The sequence below is a fragment of the Morus notabilis genome, unplaced genomic scaffold (assembly GCF_000414095.1).
Source record: "Morus notabilis unplaced genomic scaffold, ASM41409v2 Scaffold1300, whole genome shotgun sequence".
NCBI classification, from domain to species: Eukaryota; Viridiplantae; Streptophyta; class Magnoliopsida; order Rosales; family Moraceae; genus Morus; species Morus notabilis.
The window spans coordinates 185,126-191,079 of NW_010362109.1; positions in this window are offsets into that span (position 1 = coordinate 185,126).

Consider the following 5,954-nt stretch of genomic DNA (forward strand, 5'->3'; position numbering starts at 1 on the left):
TGGTTCATAATCTGGTAGATTATGGATCATAATTTGATAGGTTATGTCTGGCGCTGGTAATCAGCGGCCGGATGCCGGTATAATTTGGTAGATTATGGATCATAACTTGTCAGGTTATGAGGTTATGAGCAATAACCTGTCGAGCTATAACTGACAGCCAGTGTAATTTGTCAGATTATGGATCATAATTTGACAGATTATGGGTCATAACCTGTCACACTATATATCATAACTTGACAGATTATGACCGGCGCCGGCAATCGACTGTAGGTTGCCGGTGTAATATAGCAGATTATAGATCATAATTTGTTAGATTATGGGTCATAACCTGTCAGACTATAGATTATAACCCGATAGATTATGATCGGCGCCGGAGACCTGCTAGGTTATGGATCATAACTTGATAGACTATGACCGACGCCAATGTAATTTGTCAGGTTATAAATCATAACTTGATAGATTATAGACATTGGTTGGTGTAATATGTCAGGTTATGGATCAAAACTTGTCAGGTTATAGTGGCGGCCGGTGTAATCTGTTAGGTTATGGATCATAACCTGTTAGGTTATGGCCGCCGGCGGGTATTACCTGTCAAGTTATGGCCGGCGGCCGGCCGGAGACCCGCCGGTGATGGGAGACCGCCGTAATATCTTATATTTACCAACGGACCATTGAGGGTAATTTTAGAATTTTAAAAATGTTTAATTTAACTATTTTCATTATTTTGATTGTAAAAAGGTAGAAATCAATGAGCTAATATTTGGGGGTTAGAAATTATTTAGGGTACTAGTTTGGGGGGTATTTCCCATTTTTTCTCAATAGAGATTTCAAAAATCTATCCATTTATAGAGAATTTTCATAATACCTAGTTAACCATTTCATACCCCCACCTAATTTTAATCTTGATTTGATTTATAAAATAAGATAATTTCTTTCAATTATTAATGTTATATTTTCTTTTTGAGATATTTACATTTTTATACCCTATATTTTAAGTTTATTTAAAATCTATACATTCAATTTTTGATCTCATCAAGTGTATACCTTCAAATTAGATTTAATATACAAATCTATCCCTTATCTCACTCAATAATTGATTTTGACATTTAAAATGACCAAACTATCCTTAAGAAAAATATAGAAAATAAAACTAAAACTTCTCAATATTATAAAAAATAAAAAATAAAAACACAAAAAGATTACAAGAGAAATCACACATCTTAACCTTTCAAACTCTTTGAAACATGCTTACTAAATATTTGTCAGGGCCTCTAACCCCCTTTCAAGTAACATGATAACCCCCTAAAGCGACAACAATTTCTCAGTTCTCAATATAGAAGTCCAAATGAAGTTTCACACACAGGGCATGTTTACTTTGCATCAAAAAGAAAGAGGAAGTTATGAGTAATTCTCTTTCCCATATAATAATGTGTTTACTTAAAAAATTAGTAATAAAAATTTAGTGGATCCTATACAATATAAGAAATGTGGAAAGAGAATACTGATCCTTATACTCCTTTTAGTATTGATTCTTTGTCAAATGGAATGAATGACTAATTTACTTATTTACTCTTAATGAATTATTATTATACATTGAATGCTTATTTAATTGTGTAAAATGATTTTTAGTGATTACATTCATAACATTATGAAAAAAAATGAATGACCATTAATTTTATTATTTTACTTTTATTTTTAATCTCATTATCTTTTCCATTACATTCATTTACAGTTTGATAAATGCGCCCAAATTACTTGTTCGGAATAGTTTTCATCAACACGATAGCTGTGTTTCAACCTTGAATCCCTTCTAGTGCTGAAGACTATCTATCAAAGATGATCTTATAAAATAATTCCGAGCATGTATATGCTTTGTCTATCATGATAAACATGATTTTTTGTCTAGTGAATGACACTCTTATCACCACAATTCAACGTTCTTTTAATTTTTTTTTAATACTTGTGATACAATTCTTTCAAAGAAAGAGCAATTATATTCAGCTTTAGTCATGGCGACATATTTTGTGTAAATAGTGAAAAGAGCTGTTATCTTCAGCAGCTAAGAACCTCAACTAACTATCATAACAATATGCACACATTTGCTTATAAACACAAATTTTTCATTATTATTTTTTAACTGTAGAAATAATAATTTCACACACTAAGGAGACGTTTAGTTAATAGATTAGAATAATGAGATTAGAACTATTTTTGATTTATGTGTATTTTTTGTGAGAAAAAATACTGTAATGAACTATGAGCTATGATTCGAATCGGGATACGAATCCCTCAACTAAACAACCCCACTATGTTTGGTTTTGTTTTTGAACCAACTAAAAGCACTGTTTTAATAAGTTGGGTCTCTTTTTGTGTTTGGTAAAAAAGTAAAAGAGTAATTATGAAAGAATTTGTAGTGCCTAAGAAGCGGAAATCAAAATTTGTGCTGAGGCTGCTTCTGCTTTTGAATTATACGGGCAGTAGCTCTTCCATTTAAATGAATATCAAGATACCCATAATATTCTCTATTGTGTTTTAAAATACCTAGAATAACTTTATAGTCTATTACTTACTCCCCCGTATCTTTTTTTTTTCTCGGAACTCTGTATCCTTTCTTCCCTAATATATATAAATAATAGTTTTTTCTGTGCTTGGGTTGGGTGATTAAAAACTTTTTGAAATGTGAGCTTTACGTCTATTGTTCTAGCCACGTACAGTAAATACGTTATATATAAAATGACTTCACGAGTTTTCGATAATAAAAGGTATATTTTGTCCCTATTTTGATGATAAATTATGTTGATGGTGAAATTTCGTCAACAGAAATACGTCGAATCACCTTCTGGTATCCCGTGCGGTTACCGGCTAAAAATTAGCTGTATATTTAAAATTATGCTATGAAGTGTTTGTTATATTTTGGGAAGCATGAGAATAATGCTTGAATGAGAGGACACCTAAAATTTATAGTGGTTTACTTTGTTAATGAAGAGCTACATCCACTTGTGTATTGTATTTCCTTTGGGCTCTTTTTGGATTACATAGAATCAGCTCTCTATTCTCTGATTACATATGAAAAATAGCCAAAAATCCTCCCATCTTTCATTCGGGGCCTTGCCCCTTTTATAGCATAGAGATTACTTCATGAGTGGTTTTTCTTAGTAGGCTCATCCACTTGAGTGGCCTACTAGCCTATGAGCCCAGACCCATAGCATGTCACCACCTTTTTCACTATTCACTCATCCAATTTGTTCCCTATTGCGGCTATGCACATCCCCCTTTATTCATCCATCGCCCATTAAAGAGTGGTTTATGGGGTTGTAATTAATGCCTGCATTACTGACATTCTTCAAACCTAGACGTAACTCATTTGTCCACCCAGGGGCCTTTCTGGAGATGTGGACCCATGTTTATACTGTCGGCTTCCTATGAGGCCTCTCCTCCTTGGAAGGGTTGGTCGTCTGGAGGCCTCTCCTTCTTGGAAGGGTCGACCGTCTGGAGGCCTCTCCTTCGAGGCCTCTCCTCCTTGGAAGGGTCGGCCGTCTGGAGGCCTATCCTCCTTGGAAGGGTCGGCCGTCTGAATGCCTCTCCTACTTGGAAGGGTTGGCCTCATGGATGCCCCTTGGCAGGTTTAAGAACCTTCTTCATAGAGGCCTCTCCTCCTTGGAGGGGTCGGCCTTATGGGTGCCCCTTGGGGCTCTTGACAGGTTTAAGAACCTTCTTTATGAAGGCCTCTCCTCCTTGGAGGGGTCGGCCTCGTGGATGCCCCTTGGGGCTCTTAGCTGGATGCCCCTTGAGGCTCTTGGCAGGTTTAAGAAGCTTCTTCGTGCAGGCCTCTTCTCCTTGGAGGGGTCAGCCTCGTAGATGCCCATTGGGGCTCTTGGCAGGTTTAAAAACCTTTTTCATGGAGGCCTCTCCTCCTTGGAGGGGTTGGCCTCGTGGATGCCCCTTGGGGCCCTTGGCAGGTTTAGGAACCTTCTTTATGGAGGCCTCTCCTCCTTGGAGGGGTCGGCCTCGTGGATGCCCCTTGGGGCCCTTGGCAGGTTTAGGAACCTTCTTTATGGAGGCCTCTCCTCCTTGGAGGGGTCGGCCTCGTGGATACCCCTTGGGGCCCTTTGTAGTTTTAAGAACCTTCTTCATGGAGGCCTCTCCTCCTTGGAGGGGTTGGCCTTGTGGATGCCCCTTGGGGCTCTTGGCAGTTTTAAGAACCTTTTTTATGGAGGCCTTTCCTCCTTGGAGGGGTCGGCCTCGTGGATGCCCCTTGGGGCTCTTGGCTGGATGCCCCCTGGGGCTCTTGGCTGGATGCTCCCTGAGGCTCTTGGCAGGTTTAAGAACCTTTTGCATGCAGGCCTCTCTTCCTTGGAGGGGTCGGCCTCGTAGATGCCCATTGGGGCTCTTGGTAGGTTTAAGAACCTTCTTTATGGAGGCCTCTCCTCCTTGGAGGGGTCGGCCTTGTGGATGCCCCTTGGGGCCCTTTGCAGGTTTAAGAACCTTCTTCATGGAGGCTTCTCCTCTTTGGAGGGGTCGGCCTCGTGGATGCCCCTTGGGGCTCTTGGCAGGTTTAAAAACCTTCTTCATGGAAGCCTCTCCTCCTTGGAGCGGGCGGTCTTATGGATGCCCCTTGGGGCTCTTAGCACGTTTAAGAACATTCTTCATGGAGGCCTTTCCTCCTTGGAGGGGCCGGCCTCGTGGATGCCCCTTGGGGCTCTTGGTAGGTTTAAGAACCTTCTTCATGGAGGCCTCTCCTCCTTGGAGGGCTCGGCCTCATGGATGCAAGTTTAGGAACCTTCTTCATGGAGGCCTCTCCTCCTTGGAGGGGTCGGCCTCGTGGATGCCCCTTGGGTCTTTTGGTAGGTTTAAGAACCTTCTTTATGCAGACCTCTCTTCCTTGGAGGGGTCGGCCTCGTGGATGCCTCTTGGGGCTCTTGGCTGGAGGCCCCTTGGGGCTCTTGGCAGGTTTAAAAACCTTATTCATGGATGCCTCTCCTCCTTGGAGGGGTTGGCCTCATGGATGCAGGTTTAAGAACCTTCCTCATAGAGGCCTCTCCTCCTTGGAAGGGGTGGCCTCATGGATGCCCATTGGGGCTCTTGACAGGTTTAAGAACTTTTTTTATGGAGGCATTGCTGGTTCCCGAATCGAATTCGGGTGCGGAAGCGTGGGGAAAGGCGGATCGTGTATAATAAAAATTTTCATAAAACTTTTGAGATACTCTATAGATTATATTAATTTATGCACGAATAAATTAATCACATTAATTTACATCAAGAATTCAATCCGGAAAAATGCCTGGAAGCCGACTCGGATGATAACTTGAATTCTTTGACCACGAATAATCCTTATTCCAAGTTTGTGTTTAGAATACCAAAGTCTTCCACGTCAATTCATTGATTCTACGTAGACGTGTGTGTGGGCACACGTGAGACAAAAATAGGTTTCTTAAACACTCAAATTTCCACAAACACCAACGCATGCATGATGTGAAATTTTTGGAGAAAAATATTTTCTCTCTCTTTTGCTAATGAGAAATTCGGCCACACTGTATTAGGGCAGAAAAAATTCTTCAAAAATTGTCCCCACAATTTTCTATCATTCTCATATTTAAAGAGTATAAGTCAAACTTTAAAACAGAATCAAATCCTTATCTCTAATTTTTGAATTTTGAACAGAAAATCCCTTCCCCTTATCTTTAAGGTGGCCGGCCACACCCTTAGGGTTTCACCTTGTGTGTGGCGCCAACTAGCAGATAGGGAAGGAAGAGAAATCATCTTTTATCCTGTAGTTCAATTTTAATTTAAATTCAAATTCGAATTTAAGTCAAACTTAAATTAATTTGAATTCTAAATTGAACAACTTATCAAATAAGTTTAAATGGATAAATCTAGATGTGTTCAAATTCAAAATTAAATAATCACATTATTTATTCTCAATTAATTATTTTTGAGTATTTAATTTTAGAATT